The sequence below is a fragment of the Patagioenas fasciata genome, chromosome 8 (assembly GCF_037038585.1).
Source record: "Patagioenas fasciata isolate bPatFas1 chromosome 8, bPatFas1.hap1, whole genome shotgun sequence".
Lineage (NCBI taxonomy): Eukaryota > Metazoa > Chordata > Aves > Columbiformes > Columbidae > Patagioenas > Patagioenas fasciata.
This window is the reverse complement of record NC_092527.1, coordinates 10451553-10472388: the sequence shown is the minus strand read 5'-3', so window position 1 is coordinate 10472388 and position 20836 is coordinate 10451553. Positions and strand designations below refer to the sequence as shown.

At 38.4% G+C, this 20836-nt stretch overlaps 1 protein-coding gene across 4 annotated transcripts in view; it reads right to left on the bottom strand.

Moving 5' to 3' along the window:
• JMJD1C (jumonji domain containing 1C) overlaps window positions 1-20836 on the bottom strand; it is a 160648-nt gene that overhangs the window by 109453 nt on the left and 30359 nt on the right. The window lies entirely within an intron of this gene.

Below are 20836 nucleotides of genomic sequence, written 5' to 3'. Positions count from 1 at the left end.
CATTCAAGTAATACATACAGTTATTTACATATCAGTAAATTAGTTTTAGGAATACTTCTCATTCTCAGTTCAAATACTTGTCCTATAACACAAAATAACCAAAGAAACACCGTTTCAAGACAAAAAAGCCATTTGGAACAGAACCATCTCGAGCCTGCAGCCCCTGTCTGTACAAGCAAGCCCAACACCAAGCACCTCACAGAGGCAGCTCAGTTTCTTGCCATTTCTGTCCTTCTGGAATCCCCCTCCTTTGGAGGGAGAGAAAAAAACAAAAACAAAAAACACACAAGACACAAACACACACAAGTTCTGTTTCCAGCTATATTCATTTGGAGCAAGCTTGCAACTATTTGATCTTGTGCCACCCCTGTCCTGTAGGTTATACGGCTCTCCCCAATGCACTCTCAGACAACAACCACACTCTCCCTCAGCTGCATTCACTAAGCTGAACATGCCAAAACTTTTGTCTCCTCTTGTAAAGGTAAGAGGGAACTCGGAGCCAAAAACCTATCCAAAGCTATCTGCATTAGCAAGCACACTTTTAAACCCATGACATTTCCACATTACAGAATGTATTTAAATTTAAAAATAAAATCAACATAATCAATTACTTTCTTTTCCAACTGATGAGAAAACTCACAGGAAACACCAGCTAGCATCATTTAAAAACCCTCACTGCTTGTCACACACACTGGAGAAGGGAAGAGATGCTCTGCTGCCCTCCTGAACCGCAGCTCTCAGCCACACTCAAGGCAACTTATGAAACGGGAGTTTCTTCCTCTATCTGCTTCTGAGAAGTTAAATCATAGTCATGGAAATATTCTTGTCTTTTTAACTTTGGTTCATTTTAGGCCTGCAACATACCTCCTTGTCTAGCTTTTGCCTCACATTTTCCAAACATGTACTTACACAGTGAGCCTTATCTTGTCCTCCTCCTTTGTGTACACAACTTAAACTTGCACCAAGCCTCTTCCCACTCCTGTATCAAAACTCATCATCACAGGTTCCTCCCCATCAACACTCTCATTTTTTTAACCCATATTACTGCTATTCTGTTCCTATACACTCCTTTTCCCTTTCCTCTTTAAAGCATAGCATCAAGACAACAGTGTACTGCAGTTACCTTCTTCTATGACAGTCCATTACTGCAACTCCACTTAAAAGCTGTCCAAATAAAAAGGAAAAGTAGTTTCTTCTCCCGTCAAACTACACTCAGTCTATCCATTTATTGCACTGTTCCATCTCCTCACTGCTCTGACTAAACACAGCTATCAGTCACTGGTCACTCAACACCTTCTCACCCACCCCTTGGCCAAATACTGACACCCAACTGTCCATGTCCCCTTGGCCAAATACTGAGACCCAACTGTCCCTGTGCTGCTCGTTGTCGCCAATACCATATTCACAGCCAACTTGTCTCTCCACCTCTTACCTCAGATCTCATCTTACTACTCATTTTCTTTCTTACCTGGCCGTAATTGCCAGGTAGAGCATGTGTGGGATGCTCAGCTGCAATAAATACTGTTCCTTCTGCTTCTCCTCAGGATTCACCGCCTCCACATCTGGGATTTCTGCTGTTTGCCTGCGGCCACTCCTCTGACATTTCCATCACCCCGGCTGGTCGCAGACATTGCCCATCACCTTGTTCATCAACGCCACTACTTTTTTTACCTTTTTCCTCCCATTTCTATCAGGAAACTACTTGCTAGCCTTTGCGGTAGCATTAGAATGAGCCATATAGGAAGAGTTTGTATATAAAATTATCCTCTCGACTCAATAGTGCATTATTACAGCCATTGCTTGTTATTTTAATAAAGCATGTAGTAAACAGCAGCAAAACCTCAAAACCAAGAACTGTAAGTTGACACTTTTCACTAAAAAGCACTTTTTAATAACTTAATTTCTATACATTCATTTTAAATAGAGTTCTAGGATAATTTCTCAATCAAAATAGAGTTAAGAGTAAACACAGTAATGCTTTAAAGCACTGGCAGGAAAGCAGATCATATCTCAAATCATCTTAGCAGTGGTATCTTGTATTTACAGCTACTTTGAACTCTTCTAAAGAGAAATTCATTTCTGCAATTGATCAAAATTTAAAGACAACTTTCAGTGACTGTACAGTCAAAAATCATCTTCTAAATTCACTTTTCTCCTGGGTCCTCCTCCTGCAAATTCCACTCATATTCCAGACTGGTCAAATAATTCCATTTTGATATCCGAAAAAACATTCTGCTTGGGTAGTCTATAACAGAGGTTAAGCACCAGACCTCACACAGCAGTAAATTAAAGAAAACAGGAGGCAAAGAGAATCAAATGAATAAATGTTTTTGAAAAACACAGATAAGTCTAAACCGGAGTTCACAGTTTAGAAACTGCCACATTAAAACATACTGTGTCTTCTGGGCACTCGCCAAACCTTGCGGGTAACTGTGATACAATCTAGTGTTTGTGTGCAAGTTTTGCACCCCAAATAACCCAAAATCCAGTGCAACGACAGTGGGAGTTATTGCTGAGCTATCTGCAGAGTCTCCTGGCACCGTATAATTAGATCTTCAAAGGAGCAGTTCCAAGAAAAGTGGAGAATGGAGCGTGGCGCGGAGCCAGCTGCCATTGCCCGGGGCACCATATTCCTCCTCCACCACCATCCACACACAACCTTCCTTGGGAATTACTCCTGCCAGCTTCCACCACCGTCACGTTTCCATGCCAAGACTATTAACTATCTGCTGGCTTTTCAAAGCTCTTTTTTGAAAGGTAGAAACAACACAGATGAAATGTAGAGCCAAATCCTTCAACCCTTCACCCCGCTCCCATCACTTTTGTTTTAGGAAATACTTTACCTAAATCAAGAAAATCCATTATGATTTTTTCTAAGGCAACAGTAAAGCCTCTAAAGAACAGGGGCTTCGTATTTCTCTGCACACTTATCTACCACACAGAGAAAAGCAGTATCCCAAGCAGCACAATTTATGAAAGGAAGTAAGAAGGGGAGAGAAGAAGGAAAGGAAGCAATCCAGCAACCTATGCCAACAAAATAAAACGCGGAGCCAAAGTCAGACCCCCTAAGGAACGCAAAGACTGAAAATATTTAATCCTTCTTGCTTTACTGATGAAACTCTGTACAGCAAGAAACTGTACAACGTTTGCCTCCCCAAGAATGAATGTTGATTTTGAGATTTTTCAGCCAAATTTGCCTTCCTTGCTTTGTCAGCTATACAGGAGTTTGTGTTCCCAGAGTGGCTGAAGTCTTCTCACTGCATATGCATTCACTTGCATAAAAAGGAAAAATTCCCACTGGGATGATATTATATTTATAATTGGCATTAATGTGCTAGTTTTGTAACTCACTACTATTTTCCAACAGGAAACAGCATAAGCTTTTAGGATGCTTTTCCAAGTAAAGCAAGAGAACAAATTAATTTCCAACCAAGTCAGCCAAACAATTGCAACAAAGTATTGCTGTTTCAAAGCCAAAACACAACAATCACGGTGAATTCTCTACACGCAGTGCTGTGATCCAGAGTTTTCCAGTCACTTCTGCTCCAAATAAGTACAGCTGACCAAACAAATTCTGAAAACCTTTAAGCCATCACAAAAACCAACGTGGACTTCGAACAAATTTGACTTATAAGGCTAAAAAGCACAGTTCATATAACTTCCCCACGCTACAGCAGCATCCACATTGCCCATCCAACGGTTGACTTGAGAGCAGGTTTGCCCTGGCGAGAGCTCCAGGCAATACAAGAATCACTCAAAACCTGCACCATTTTAAGGCAAAGTAATCTCTAGTAACAAAGAAACAGAATGCTGTATAGCATTTATTTATGAAGTTTCCAATCTGGTGTGCTAAAGTGATCCATACACCCAACTGATTAGTATTTAAAAACATACAAGTTCTTTTTTCTCTCCTAAGGTAGGAGTGTACAGTTTCCTTTCTCACCTAAAGATCATTAGCAAAATATTTATTATTAGAAAACAATCAAGCGGTGTTCCTTAACAAGTATTTAAAGAGGCAAAAAACCACACTTCTACATTTGTACCACATCAAATAGTCTTTCATCAACACAAACTGGGCTACAGACTTAAAAGGTGAATGCCAGGACACAGCACACTGGCTTTCATTCCTAACATTTTTAAATCAAAACAAAGAGACAGATTATTACACCCTGTGTAACTATAATGCATATTAACTTTATATATCATTATTAAGAGTTGAGAAGTCAAAACTCAGGTGCTAAAAATTATCTGTGGAACTTAAAGTCTGACTTACACAACTTAAAAGGTAGACCTAAAACTCTTAGCATGTAATCAAACACCACAGACTATGGTCTGTCCCGACCTTGTGATGTATGGTCACGTAAATACAAGAAAGTAAACCCTCTATGTAATTTAGCAGAAACTTACTTGAAAAATACCAAAGTATAAAAAAAAAAAACTTGCTTCAATGACAATAAATATTTTACAAGGGGTGTGGGGTTCTGCTTTTAAAGCCCATTGTACCATCAGACGAAAAAAATAATGTTCCTCTTTGATGCCTCCAATTTATAGATAGTAACTGAGAGAATCAGAAACCACATCACAAGATGTCAGGACAAAATTCCCAAATTGGCAAATTCAAATGCAAGTCCAAAATATCACTCTCCATATTCTCCAGCTTTAACAGCAATCTGCAGACTTGAATTTTACGGGATGTTTAAGAATGGCTTCTTTTCTCGTCCCAGTGAGGAGGGTGCAGGAAGCTTCCCAATTTTGAGAGAAAAATCTGCCTTCAGAAAAGAAAATCCGAGCCCGCAGCGAGCCTGGGTATCCCACACCAAAGCAGCATGGGCAGGGATGTGGGTCGGGAACCAGCTGTAAGGTTCTGCAGATGGGAACCCCACACCACTCCGATCGCCCTCCTACCGCCGCTGGGCTTTTTGAGCATCGTGTGCAGTTGAAAATTAGAACAAAGTACAACAAAGTTCATCAACTACTTATTGAGATGGATGCGACTGCCAAGTGTCTTACTGGTATAAACTATAGCGAGTAGTGAGTACACAGGGAATGGAGCCAATAAGAGTGTTTTTATAAAACTTAATCTTCCCATCCTGTTCCCAACACTCTTGCCTTCTCAGGTTTTTACAGATTGTTTCTTTGATGGAAACGGCATTACCCAGCAGTCAAGTCTTTCTAAATATATCTTTAACTAATCAAATGCAATCAAAGCACAATTTACTCTAAAGCAAAACAGCTTAACACAGTAAAATTATTACTGTGTTATACAACTGCTACCCATTTCCGCATGGAAAAGTGGTGAAATAGCAACCAAAGACAGCAGTAGGGCTTTTTGTTGAAGAAAGGGTTTGCAATGCTGTTCTGTGCTACCAAAATGCCCCCAAGCCTTCATATGAGCATTTCATAGCGACTCCACATTAAAAAGAACTCATAAAAGAATGATCACACCCTTTCCTTTCTATACTCAAATGCTATATACATTTGCATTTTATAAACTTTTCAAGCAAAACAGTACAGAAAAAGAAAAGAGTATTTGAAAATACATTGGCATCAGTCCATGTAGTATAAAAACACCCAAAACAGCCGGAATAATGGCAATAGATCAGTCTTAAACTACAAAATTACTTGTGATTAAAAGATGGGGTTTATTGCCTCCATGTATTCTTAAAAACAGCCAGCATTTTTACTGCCAATCAGGCATACTCGTTCCTAAGTACAGAAATTTTACTTACATCTGTAAACATGAAGGTATTTACTTTCAACAAAGAAATACTAAATGCGCTCTGTGTGTTTTAGCAGGGTGAGTACAGACACCCACAATGCCATGTAAGTCTTTAGAAGACCTTGGCAAAACTGGTGTATGTTACTAACCAAACTTCTACAATTCTTCCACCGCTTAAGGGACTTAATAGCTTGTCTCAAAAATGCAAGAGCTCTGCATCGAACTCTTGAACACTATTAAAAAAAGCTGTAGAATCAGATACATGTTTTCCAGGAAAGAACACAAAGCTCCTTAGAAGATGGGACAAATTAATAGTGGTGGTTATTTTATGCTATTTCAGCACTTAAAGAAAAACCATGAAATTCTTTGAACAAATTTTCAAATCTGCACATCTGTTTTGATTATTTATGGAGCTTGCATGTAGTAACAGAAATTTAATGGCAGAAAATGTCATTTTCTCTCAAATGGAAAGAGAAAGCCCTGCTACTTTTGGATGATCTGTGGAAGTCAAAAGGACAACTCCTCAAAGACGAAATTCCCTTTGAAAAACCCTGCTACCATGAAACATCATACTCATTATTCCAAAGGTTTAAATTCTGTTTATTCAAAGGAAAACGGCATAAGCGTACTGTCCCAGAAGCAGTCCTCCACTACAACCTGGGAAGCTGCAGTGTACCAAAGAGGTCAGTGCATTATCTGCAGGGTATTAAGTCTCTGGTGTTTCAGAACTGCCTGGAAATCTTTTCCTTTTTGCAGTGTGATGGTTCTGGGTCTGTCCAGTAGGAATGGACCAACACTTTCTTCCCTGTAAACCACCGCATAACAGCATCCAGCTACAACTCCTCTGAAATATAAAGAGACAAGCCCTCCAAAACCACTACTTTCATTACTGAGGTAAAAATAAAGCCTGCAGCCTCGGGATCCCCTGCTCGAAACTTGTAAAACTATCGAGAGGAGCCTGTACCCTCGGTCGAGACACACAGTGACACACACGCACACTGAGGCCAACACTGCTCAGTGCACTTCAGACATGGAAGGATGAGGAAGACAGTCCTGCTCTCAGCAGGCTTCCGAATAAACCGGAGACACACACTTGCTGGAAGACATGTCAAATACATGCCATGTGCAGGAGGGAACAGGACCAGATGTACCAAATACATGCTTCAATAAACATGAATTTCAAGGTAGCTGCCTTACATAAGCTTTAAAATTTAAAAAGCCTACAAACACATAAAGGCCTTCAAATGCAAACATACATTTATTTCAGGCAAACAGTCGTCTCAAGATACATTATGGAGGAATAAACATATCCGTCAACTGTACATATTGATAACTGGTAATTTTGAAACCATAGTTCTGCATTCTCTGAACTGCACGCTTGAACGCTGACAATAAAGTAGCTTTTGCAGGAAAAAAGCAGAGAAGAATGGCTGCAAAACTGAAGAAAAATACCAGTACTATTTCAACAGGCAGCTGCAGTCTGTAGCTTGGATTGCTAAGCAACCAGCACATCGCATGGAGTACAAAGCTAGATTGCAGGGAAGACAACAGAATATAAAATAATATCCTACTTGGATGCCTCAATACCATATTTGATAAACAAAACCATTTAAAACATGCGGGCATCTTTCATCCCTCAATTTAAAATACATATTCTAAAGAGAAAGGTGAGGGAGAAGACACGAACTAAAATGAATCGCATGAAAAAAAATATTTATTGGATGTGATTTAGTGTTTTAAATTAGTTTCTCAAAAAAGACTTCTCTTTGATAAAAAGATAATCCACAGGAGTGCAAAATCTTATTTTAAAACCTATTTGAATCACGTAGGTATTTAAACTATTTGAAATAGCTATTTTGCAAATCTTTTTCCAAATTCAGACCTTAACAGCAAAATGAAGTGACATGCAAACCAGAAATTAAATCATGACTGTACTGGACTTCCAAAGAAACTGAAGTCAAGTAGCCCCATTTTTAAAATGTTTTAGTTGCCAAAAATACAATTAATTACTCATTCAAAATGAGAAATAGAAGTGACTTACAGTTTTAAGAAAGCATGAACCATTAAATCATCGCAACAACTAGTTAAAATACATACACATTACACAAAAACTTCCTGGTCCTTCAGGCTTGGGAGGGAAAAATAAAATCTTTCAAACTCTCTTTGCCCTCACACAACATAGGAAACTTTTCTTACCGTATCTAAATTTCTAAATGTTAACTTCTAAAAACAATTGTTACGAGGCATAGATACTATAGAAAGCATAAATATTCAATTTAAAAATAGAGGGAATTTTGAGTTTGGATCAGACATTTTTGATTTTAGATAAGGTGAAGATAAAGTTTGTCTAGCCCGTTATTGGTGAACACCAAGCACTACAGGAGGCTGAATTAAAGTGTGTGGTGAAAAGGATAGGTTACTTTCTAGTTAAAATTCATTATTTGTTATTGTTCTTCATCCCCAAAATCTGAACTAGCTACAAACAGAAATCTACGTCTCTCAAGCCTTAAGCAAACAAGGTACAGCTGTAAAGCCACTCACGGGGAAACAGGACAACTTTAGTCCTCCTGGAAAAGTCTGAACACACACAACTGGAAGTTAAGGAGATGACCAGGACCTGAGCAGAGAGCTACGATGATCACATGAGTTTCTGTGATGTTTCACTGCGGTGGAACAGCCCAAACCTCAACCATTGCTAGAGGGAATCAACAGAAACGCTGAAAGCACAGGGTTCTCACCACTTCTACCAAGACAATGCCATTAGCTGCCCTCGCTTCAATAGGTGCAGAGCCACAACAGTTATCTTCCCAAGGTGCCATGGACTAACCCCTGGACTAGACCAGAGCTAGAAGGATGTACCAACATCTGTCCAAACCAAGGTTCAATCTGGTTTGTACACTGCTATGGAAAGTTACATACTCCCAAACCCACAGCCTGAATAAACATCATATTTTTCAACAGCTTTTTTTTTTCTTTGAGGTCCAACAGAAAAGAGACCTTAAAATAAAAGCAGGGATTTGTGTCGAACTTTTGATATCTGTATCTTGAAATCCAGACTAGGAAAAAAGGCCAAGTGCCTCTCGGTTGCCACATCATTGTCCTGACAGCGGGACAAACCAACCAGGAGTGGGCTCACAAACAATTGCCTTTTTGTCAGGGACACCACAAAGACATCAGCAAAGCTTTAGCACAGTGACAGAGAACACCAGAGGATGTTGGTCAACAGATTTTGTTTGTACCAGAGACATTTTCCCAAGGCCTAATCATACTAACAGCAGGAACACAATCAAACCACCCCACACTGTCCTTTGGTCAGCTTACAGGAATGAAGAGAATTGTGGATAAATATTAAAAGAGAAATTGGGAAATCAAGAGAAAAGTTCATCAACCAAATAGAGACAGTACAGTGTATTTTTTATACATTATTATCAACTACAAAATGGGAATTTTCTGTGTTCTGACAACAACTTGCTCTTATAACCAAGACAATTAATCCTAAGCAACAAGACAACCAAATAAATCTTATCAAGAAAACAGTAACAATTTAAAAAAATAATAAAATCTTCAAAAAGCATCAAGACAAGAATCCTGAAAGGTAACAGAAATTTAGTGAAATATATATGCACTTCATTGATTATCCACTCAAATATTGGAAGACATTTTTCAGATGTTTTTACCTTCATAAGAGGACTAGAATATTTGAGTAGGGAAGTTAGTGTACTATATGAATTACTTTAAAGCCTTAACTCTTATCAGAGAAGAACATTTTACTGTCTTAGTAGTAACTTGCTGTTCTCTTTCCTCCACTTAACACGCTATCTATAACCACAGTCTGTGAACTGTTTTTTCTAGTCCTGTCTAACTCACCTCTAAGCAGGATAATAAAGGCAAACAGTTTTTAAGTTCTTCCTAGCCGAGACATGGAGGTATTTCACTTCTGCTGTTGCTTTCAATTTTTATTTTTGGAAACCTGAATTTTTAACATCTTCTCCTTTAGTGTTGTGATTGTATTCAGCACTACCTTACAAACTGAATGACTTTTTAGCTGTCGTCAGAGACGGCTTCTTGTTACCGTTGTTACCATTCCAGCCTGCGAGTTTCAATCTCCTCTGCAAGTCATCTTTCAGAACCACATCTCTGTTTCCTTCACACTGTTGATCTTTGTCTAGTCCTTCATACTGCAGAGTCATTACTCATTCAAAAATAGAATCATATAACCTTCCTGATGTAGCTAAAATCTTAAACACACCTGCTAACAAAGGATTCATAAACAAAATTTACACAAGTCTACTTCCCTATGGATTAACTGCAGCATTAGAAAAGGAAAAAAAAAAATCTATACTCATAGGTTGAAGTTTCGAAGGATCAAAACTCTTCAAGTGTACATGACTTTTCTTAATTTTCTGTTTGATACCAAGTTGCAAGGTTGGACTTCATAAAGAACTGGGTGATCACAATTCACAGTACACCCATGCCCAAATCTCCACAAACTGGGATTAAGGTTCATTCCAACTCAGAAGTGAGATATCTCCAAGAGATATCTTTCTAAAAGGCCAGAGGAGATTAAGACTGGGGTGGTGACATGTGTGAGCAAACAGGACATCAGGAGGCATCCTGCCAATATTAAGCAGCATTATTTTGGGAGCAGAAGGATGAACATAATCACGGCTTCGTGGGTTTTCTACCTGTCTTAATCCATGTCCTCAACCTCTTCTCTGCCATAGTGGCCACTCCTCCATCTTAGAGATCTGAAATTTCTGACCAAAAATACTACAATTCTATAAATAATATGTAAACTATAAAGAGGTACAGCAGCACTCTAAGTCACTTAAGCAATCATCTTATCCATTGCACACTCTTAAGGAGATGTTTTACATCAGAATGAGGTCTCATTAGTAATGGACACAGACAATTTGGTCCCAGTTTAACCAAATACTCATCTTTTGTCAATATATTTCAAAAATCTTCTAGGAGTTGTCGGTTTGTGGTTTGGATTTTTTTAATAAACACACACACATGCTTTAGACATTGATACTGAATGGGAAGTTTCTGCACTCGGTTAATGACAGCGAGCAAGTTGCAATCTCTGCACTCTGGTACCCACACTCTAGAACAGGAATACAACCACTTCAACCCAGCCTTTCCTGTTTGACCACAAATTCTTTGTAACTGAGATAATACCTTTACATGATACCAAATGTAATGGAGTTCTAATATCAGTGGGTTTTCAGGTGTGACTGAGGCGTTACAACACACACCAGGCTGGATCACAGAAATGAAAAGATGAGCCGCTCCTCTGAACAACTGCTCACTTTGTTGTGGCTGCTGCAAAGGCTACAACACAGGAAGGATGCTTCAAATCAATGGAATTACTGACACGCAAAAGCTTCAGGAATACAAGGGTGGAAAGCACTTCAGGTTACAGAAATAATTCATAAAATGTACGTAAAAACTCATGCTCAACATGTTTGGCTGCTAGTGTTTTTCTGAAGATACACTTTTGCTCTCACATTTAACATTTTTTGTCCTGCAAGAAAATTTCTCAAGTATGCAAGGAAGGTTGTTCAACCTTTTATATCTTATTAGCTCACTTACTTCATTACAATTCTCCAAACTACAGAGAAATGTTTGTGATTTTCACCTCAGTTGCATCATTTTAAAAAACCAAACAAACTAACAGCATACCTTGTTTTTCCAATTACAAATTTTCCTAGAAATCTCCAATGTACGACTCAAATAAAAAAGTGAAGGAAACACAATGTTATGCATTTTCTGCTCTCCTAGTAATCTCTTGCAAAGATCTTTTCAAGGAAGAACAATAGATCCATTGATAGCACCAACAGAACAACAGATCCAACACAATCAAACCCTTAATGCTTAAGCCTAGAAGTTAAGGGAATGACTATACATCAAAAGCAGCCTAATGAACCACATAAATAACCTTAATTACTGCATTAGCTACCTTTGGGTAACTTACTGGTGTAAAGACTCAGACATGCCCTGTAACAGGAGCAAGGATACTATTTTTTAATAAATGGCATTTTAAAGGTGATGATGATGACAAATCAAACGAAAGCTTGTTTATGAACAGTGATCTTATAGGCTGGAACTACAAGGGCTATGCCTGGGATTAAAAAACAAACCATTGCAGAGAATAAAAAAAGCGTTAATTCAGAACTGTATGTAATTTGCTCACCATCTGTGCCAGTTCCTGGAATAAAAAAAAACAATGTTTGCTGTATGTTCAAGGCAGTTTTTAATGCTAGAAATGATACATATGATAAATGTACCTACTGTGTTGACTCAGATATTTATAAAAGTTACTTAAATCCTTTATAAAATTGAACAATTAAATTGCAAAGCCTGAAGTACAAATACAAGGACTGGTAGTCTTCATTTCCTCCTATCTTCCCTTTATTTCCCCACCATCATCTTGCTGATTTAAAATTAAGATATAGTTCTACGTATCCCTTCATTCAACCATTTGTACATACAAAAAATGCAGAACAACTTCCTCCAGATTTTTAGCCCTAATGCTGCATTTGCAAGTTTATTTTTGAGGAGCTCCTTGTAATTCTGACAATCACTTTAACCTAGATTTTTATCAGAATCTTTAAAGAAATGTAGCAACACAAGCAAGTTCTTCTTTGTAATAAATATTAACGCACCTCATCTACGTCAAGTTTTCTGAATGGCAAAACGTCTTGAAAACAAAACAAACACGAACTGCAACAGACCATGAACCTACTGCTTCAGACAAGGCCTCAGGAAAATAGCCAAGTAACTAAGGGAGCCCTTTCTGACCTCCAGAGGTAACTCAAGCAACCACAGCCCTCCCTGAGTGAACTTGCATTTAACAATGCTATTGTATTATGATAAATAGTGCAAGAGAAAATATAGCATACTCACATGATACTTGTTCTCATTCCCTTGGGAATGAGCAATTAAATTACTGTTCAAGATAAGGGACACAAGTAGTCCCGTCAGTAAAATGAGCACACTGTAAGACATTTTTTGACCGAAGGAGTCAGCAGACAACTCAAGTATTCATTGATCATGATAAAGAAATGAATCTGTTTTCAAAACGCACCAGGGAACGACAACTAAGGTTTCTACCTTTCCTTACCTAACGCCTGCTGCTTCACTGTATGGACTACTTAAAATCTGGATGTTATTTCTAACAATCTATCTCCCTTCCTTGGAAATTATAATATACCTTGTACCGCAGCAAACTTACTATGAATGAGAAAGCAACAATTCTTACTTGTGAAATTTCCCTTAACATCCAAGACAAAAATGCAAGGAGATAGCCGTCTTCTACTGTTAAACATTAATGCTGCATAAAACTAAAAGAATACACAATAAATACTTTTGAAAGCGATGTTCATTATTGGCTTTCTCACAGCATTTGGTATTTATTTTACTGTGATACAAATACCTCACATCATTATCTACTAAAGAAATTAAACATAGCCAAGGTCTGCAATCACGTAACTGCAAAATACTTTGAATAGATAATAGTTCTCAACATCATAAATACACGTGCCAGTATTTTTATTCAGTGTACGTACGAAAATTGCATGGAGAGAACAAAAAACAAAACAACAAACCACACACACAAAAGTACCATGTTTTCCTCTCGTGCATTTTGCTTCCCACAAAACCAGTAAGGCCAAGATGCTTTATTCCCCAGTCACTGCATGGAAAAAAAAGGGGGAGGGTGGAATTCTTAAGTCACTCTCTTAGGATGGGAAGATCACTGATGAACCAGACAGAAACAAACATCTGACCCACTGGGGGAATCAGTCTCCCACTACCTCATGTTTAAATCAGGAGATGAAGGCTGAATAAACAAGATTCAGGAGTAACACTAAATGCGCTACACACAGGCAAGGAGAGTTTTTCTGGTTTGGGTCATACAGAGAGATGGGAATATTGCATATATCAAAAAAACCCGTAATATGATTTGGTACATAGATCATTACATACCAAAATGAGCTGCCAAGGAATCTTGGCACAAATTCATGGGAATCATAAAAATAAAGAAACATACCTGACAAGTTCCACAGCACCAAAAAAATTAAGTGCTCTTGAGCACTGAGAGCAAAGGGTAAAGATTTCCAGGCTTTCTAATGTCTGTGACTTCTCTTACCATCACATCCCTTCCTTCCTAACCTTGAATAAAAAAAACATATATCCAACAGCATACACTTTTGCCTAGGAGTCCAGAATTGCAGAGCTGGTTGTTCAGTTAAGACTACCCCTTCATTCCAGTACAGGCTGGTTTCTTAATGTTTTCTGTACCCAATTAGTTAATAAAATAAAATAAAATTAAAAAAAATAAAAAAAAAAAAGGAAAAACCCCACAGTTCCCCAAAAACAATGCACAAGTATGTAAGATATCTAATGCCAAGACAAAATTGATCCTTTTGCAATTGATTTTTAAATTGAAAACCAGAACTAGACAACAGTCATTTTTTCATATTAAACCTCTAATCCTTTAAATATTTTTTCTTCCCACATGCAACACACTGAAAAACAATCGTAGAGCTCTGAGGAAAGCCAGCACCTGCAGGAAAGGGTTTAATCTGGCAACTGCTGGTGCTGTTGAGTTATTCATCACATAAATCTCTTCCGAAGACCCACCTCTTTCCTGTAGTTCTACCCGTTATAGTTTGAGAAAACAGACCTCGTTTCATGCTAAACTCCCACCGCTAAGCAGCTGAATCTCCTACGTTACTTGGGATACTGTTCGTGAGAGCAGACTCCACATGGAGTCATGCAACATCCTGTTCCAAGCCAAATGCTCCAGATGGGATCTGTTTCACTGCTGCCTCCCCCTCCCCAGCTCATTTGAGCTTGTTCTTTTTTCTTTGAAAGCATTTACCCCAAACTGATGCTATAACAGCATGCTAAAGCTGACCTTTGAAGAAAAATTCAGACAAAGCAAAACTTACTTAAAATCTAAATGTCTTCACTGAAAAAATAAATAAATAAATAATCAAAATATTTGTATTAGCTAACTAGTTTGCAAAACTACATATATAAGAAAATAAATGACTCTGTGCAGCTTTATACTGCAGGAAAATCTGCCTTGTTTCAGAAAGTTTACTAACCATCTAAAAGCTTAACACTGTCACGCACGGTACTAATCTAATGGAAGTTCTCATCGACATAACAAGGAAAAAACTGTCTAGTCTGCTGATCACTCTGAATGCTGGCAATTTCTCAAACATCTGCTAAAGGTCAGATTTCCACTGCATGGAAGCAATCAATGAAGCTACACAACACTCCCAGCGCCATTGGAAGTGCCAAACAAAGACCACTGTTTTACATAAGCAAAGAAACTCAGCCTGAAATCTTCCAAAACACTGGCAGCAAAGTCCTCCCTCCCTCGCCACACAGCACTCGCTTACCTGGCAATGGTTGTTAACGTTTATTCTAGTGTTGCTTTTTATAACAGAAATTGAGTTACTAAATGTTAACTCATTTTTCTGCATTATTTAATAACGTTCAGCCAACACCACATACAGAGGGGAAAAAATGAACATATATTTAAACAAAAGGGGGGGAGTACTTAAATAAAAACATAAAAACCAGTTTCAGAGAACTGAATATTCACACATTTAGTGCCGTTGTTCAAACTCAGTGACTTCAAAAGTAGCCTATGTCACCAAGTTCTAAAAACCAGGTTTTAGAGTTAAAACGCAGCCTGAAATCATAAAATTCTGCCCTAAAATCCTTACTAAGCAACCTCAGAAATATAATCCAAATATCCCAACAGATTAGGGAATTGTTGGCTTCTACTAAAAACAACACATCCTCTGTATTTCAGCAGCTTATCACATGCCATAAAACCAGAGCTTTAGCAAGAGCCTACACCAAAGAAATAAACGATCAATTCCGATGCTGCTGAAAAGCTGAGCTTGTTCTATTTTTACAGATAAAGTATTATTTTATACATGGATAATCTGGTACTGATTTACAAGTCTTCTGCACACAGGAGAGAAGGGCCAATAACAAAGCAATTTGATGGAATCCGGGGTTGGTGTGCTGGTTTTGTTTTTTGTGATTGTGTGATCTTCAAACTACATTTTTAGGCTCGGCAGATCAGAGCAGAACTACCAAGCAGCACCATCCATGGGTCGGAGAAGGTGTTACCCTGGGTGGAAGGAGAGGACTGCTCAGTAGAGCGTGGGAGAAGGGACCAGGCTCACTGCAAAGTGGTGTTTTGTGACAGCAATGGCAGAACAACAAAATCACAAATACCTACCACAAAGTTTTAATGGCATAATAAAACTTGGTACTATCTGAGACACAAAAATGAAGTCACCAAAATGAATTTAAATATGTCTCTCAAAGAAGAGACTCTTCAAATTTATTTTGTTAAAGCTGAATAACAATAGACTATAGGATATTTCAAGGAGAGAGATATTTCTTCATACTTGTTCCACTTAATTTTTGAAAAATGCCTTCAGCTCCATTGAGCAACCCTTTTTTCACGACTGTTTCTTGCCTCATCTAGCTGTCGGTGTTTGGGCTGACCCCAGTTTTCTGAGACACGTAGGGGTACGGAGGTTTGTCACACTTAAAATATAAGGCAGTGCCAGAAAGGCCCATCAGTTTCCAGCTGTCTCCTACATTTCAGTCATTCAACCATCTCTCCACTCAAGACAAGCCAAGAAAATGAACAAACATTTGTATGAGATGCTTCAGTGAAGAGCACAATGACCAATAAAAGTTCCTATCATACCCTGTGTTTCTTCCAGAAGGTCTGTACAACTTGCAACAAACGGGTTTCCTCAAAGGGTGTTCAGAAGCAGCATGTCACCCATAAGGCAAGAAGCATAACAATATACGTGTCAAAAGCAATTCAGCAGAAGTACCATAGATCAATAATATCCAATAACCTTGATGGCTTGCAGAATTTGGGTGCTTTTATATGCAAACATTACCAATTGCATTAACGTATTTGAGTACAGTCTTTATTCAAACAAATATCATACTCAAAAAGCAGCACAGCCAGATGGGAATATAGAATATATATGAGCCCAAATTACTTATGTTAGATCACATCTCCATATACATGCGTGTGGGAGAATATTGGCCTGGTATTCCTATTACTTATGCTCTTACAGAAGGGAAGACAAAGTCATGCTTAACTCTCAGTACTGAAATGGAACTGTATCATAAATAGTCAGCAGAATTTACTTTTGGAAAAGATACTAAACAAGGTTAGTTTCTCCAGTTTTTCAGTACAAGTAGATTCACTTCTACCTTAGAGAGGTTTTAAGCCATTAATGCCACTTTCTGGAGGTTTTTTGATGACATAGTATTAACCCCACAGAGCAGTAGGTTAAGAGAGCAAGTGCCTGTAATGCCTGACAAATGTGACCTAGATATGCAGAGTGTACCTACACTACCTTTACTGATTTAGTATACAGCTTGGATGTTAGCCAACAAATGAGGGAGAGGGATGTCAGAAATGAGCTAGAAGATCTGCAAAGACCAGTTTTATGAGTGCAGGCCAACTGCCAAAGCATTTACTTTGAACTCTGTGTTACCGTGGCTACAACAGCTTAAGCCCAGCTCAAGCACATCTGCTCTGCACTGCACATCCACAGACTTGTCAGCTTGCTCCGCTTTACTCCCTAACGTGGGTCACTCACACTGCGTTTAGATAATTCACTGAGAAGCAAATCATTGAAGTCATCAGTAACAACCCTGAGTCCCAACGTCACCTTGCACCAGCGAGTGAACTGTACTAGAGAAGTCACAAATTTATTCACTAAGCAGAGGGAAGAGAAGACAAAAACGTGCCTAAATGCTGCTTCCGAAAGAGCTGTACAGTGAATGACTAACCCAAGAAAAGCACAAATAGGTCACCATTAGATAGACACTATCTTAGCTTCAAACAGTTGGGAAGAAGTTCAGTACTTAAGATTTAAAGCTTCTAGTCATGCATAACTATAGTTATCCCATATAGAATTACAGCACTTACTCATTCTGTACTGAACGGATTTTTTTTCCCATAATTCTCAGAAGTTCACTAGTTCAAAGGCTACAAAATGTTCTTTAAATACGTGCTACCAAAATTGCTCCCAAAATCATCTCCATGTATGTATATTTAAGATTGATATCTTATTTAGTGAAGTGAAAAGGCTATGAGAAGAAATTTAGATTTAGCAGCAATTTTCTCCCATGGCTCTTCAGAGATTGAAGAATGATGTTCTCCAGAGAACCTCTCAAAACAATTGCCCTTTTTCCACAACAACTGCCATTTACTCACACTCTCAGAAGAACGGATGCCATGGGCTGCCTCTCAGCAAAGAATAACTGTTACCTCGCTTTCATCCTTTCTCAAAGTCATCATCTATATCCTCACAGATAGGAAGCCACTTTCTCCCCTGGGGGCAATTGGCTTCATTCCCAGTAGCGAAAACAGAAGGCAAGTAGTGGTCATCTTTGTTCAGGCAGTTGTGGCTTCAGTCAGACTGAAAAATGAGTAGTTGCAGGCACAATGGAGGGAAACATGCTTTGAGGATCCTTTCTCTAATAATTAATCTCAGTCCTAAACATCCTCAAACCTGCTGTATCTGAACCAGCCAACAAGATGGATACACGGAAGGAGGAAATAGATGCATATTTGAACCATGAAAAAAAGGAAATGAGAAAATTCAGGAGTTCACAAAACATCAAGAATGAAAATAAACTGCAGGTCCTGTTGCCCTGAGTCAGTGAGGCAAAGCAGCTGTAAATCTGTCTAAACCGCCTCTGCATTCTCCAGTTGCTTTGTATTAATAGCTCCAGAATACATAAAACAGCCATCACACACTGACCCTCCAAATTGTTAAAAGTCTACTTTATTTAACATAGATTCACTCTATAGGGATTTTCTTTTGTATGAACTGGGTAAGAACACTGCCTCCATGGAGTGTGAAAGATGGGTCAAGTCAAAGAAATTGCCAGAAGAGCACTACACAAAGGCTGAGTCAAGTCATTAATTTAGAATCGAAGGAAGCATTTTACTGGGAGAACACACGGGGGACAGACACGCGGATGACACAACACAGACTTACAAAACAACCTTCCTAATATTTTAAAATTTAAAATAAATTAAAATAAAATAAAACATATTTTAAAATATGTTATTAATTATGCCTACTGCAATTAACTGCAAATTCAGGTAAATGCAGGCTTTAACAACAGACATGGCCAATTCCATTTTCCTTGACATTTTCTGTTAACAATTGCTCTGCAACAGCCTGTTTAAAATGCTATTCCGAAGTTTATGGTTTTACTGCTGCAGTTGTTTGGTTGACGATTACGTTCTCCCCTTATATTACCAATCTAATTCTCTACCTTAACTTAGCAGTCCTTAAGATTTTGCTGCAATGCATTAAAACTACAAACTGCGGCAGGTAGGATTATTCAGCTGAGTTGACAGCATTCTATTTCCTGACATTTCAGTGCTTAATTTTGCAGCCTTTATCTTTAATTACATTTTGCACTGGAATAACAAAAAATACAAAACAATATGAAATGACATAAACGATACTCTTAACTAGAGCTGCCAAGAAGCTTTTATCTCAGAGATGCCTGAAGGTTTTTGCACTTGAGTTTTATACCTTTGTCGACATTTTGAGAAGCATGCTAGGCAGTCACCTAATTTGATGTGTTCTGTTTCATCAAACATTCTTGCATGCAGCACTTACAATACTCCCTCCTCTCCCCACTTGCAAGGACCTGAACACGCAGTTACAAGAAAGTTTAATAAAAGTATCAAAAATAAATCAATTTAGAAAGCATAATTAAACTCTAATCCATGAGCATACAAGTAGTTAGATTTCTAGTTAAGCTGTAAAGGCAGCAGTCTGCAAAGTTAATCGAGGATGCCATACAATGTAACAATTAGACTAATTTACTCCTTCAGAAGCAGAATGAGAAAGAATTAAAAAAACCACAAAACTACCAAAGTCCCCAAACTACCAAGGGAACTAAGAGAAAAGTCTGTATTGCATATCCAACAGCCAGGCAGAACACGCGTTTGCACTGCGAACACCAACACGTGCAGCCCAACCTGCCACCATACACCTGTGGCCTCTCATTTCCCTGGAGATGGAATGGGATTAATGTAACGTCTTCTGCTTATGCATAACAGGAAATTAAATTACCACTTTGTACAGTTCACACGGTACAAAGAATATATTCTTGCAACAGATGTACAAATGCAATAAACCCACGAAACACGAGGAAAATGTTTTACCACGCCCAAACTTGCAAATGCCAGATCTCATCAACGTTCCAGCATCATTATCCAACCAGTAATCCACAGACCCTGCAGGGCAATTAATGATACCTCATGCAGGTGATAAGTTATCAGCATCTGAGAGGTTAAACACAGTTGACATGCACTCTCTTTTCAGTATAACTGAAAAAATACTAACATCTTTAAGACGTTTCTTGAATTAGAATTTTACATATTCATTACACCCAATTATACTCGCAACCTATTAGTGATCAACTCTTAAGCATTAGATCTACCCATTGCACCAAACCCAGACTCTTGCACACTAGAAAGCAAACTTCCAGATGGCAACAGCTACTTACTTTCACAGCTATATAGGTTCTTCCACTCAAGCAGTTCATCACCAGAAAATTGAGAGGAAACAGACACCAGTCCCAAGATAGCCTGTTTCTTTCTTATTTTTCTTCTTTTCTTTTTTAAATATGTACAAGTTCTTGATTCACTGCTGTTCATCCTGCATCTGTGAAGTATCTCACCACTTTTAGTGTTGTGACAATTCCCTTATTCTAGAAACACAAGCATCTTCAGGAGTGCTTGACAGACAGGCAAGAGTATTGCAATTACCAAGTCTGACAAACACGCTCACTTCATTCCTACCTCCCAGAATCAGCATCTTTCCATATTTCATTGAATACCCAGGCAGCATTCAATTATTTCTCAGAGTAGCATCACATAAACCTACAAACTGTAATCACTGACTTCTTATTTAATTCACCTATCAGCTGGCCCGCCAGTGCAATTTCACAGAAGAAATGAGTTGAGACAAAGCAGCATGATATGGTCAGCCAAATCTGAGCGCGGGGGAGCGG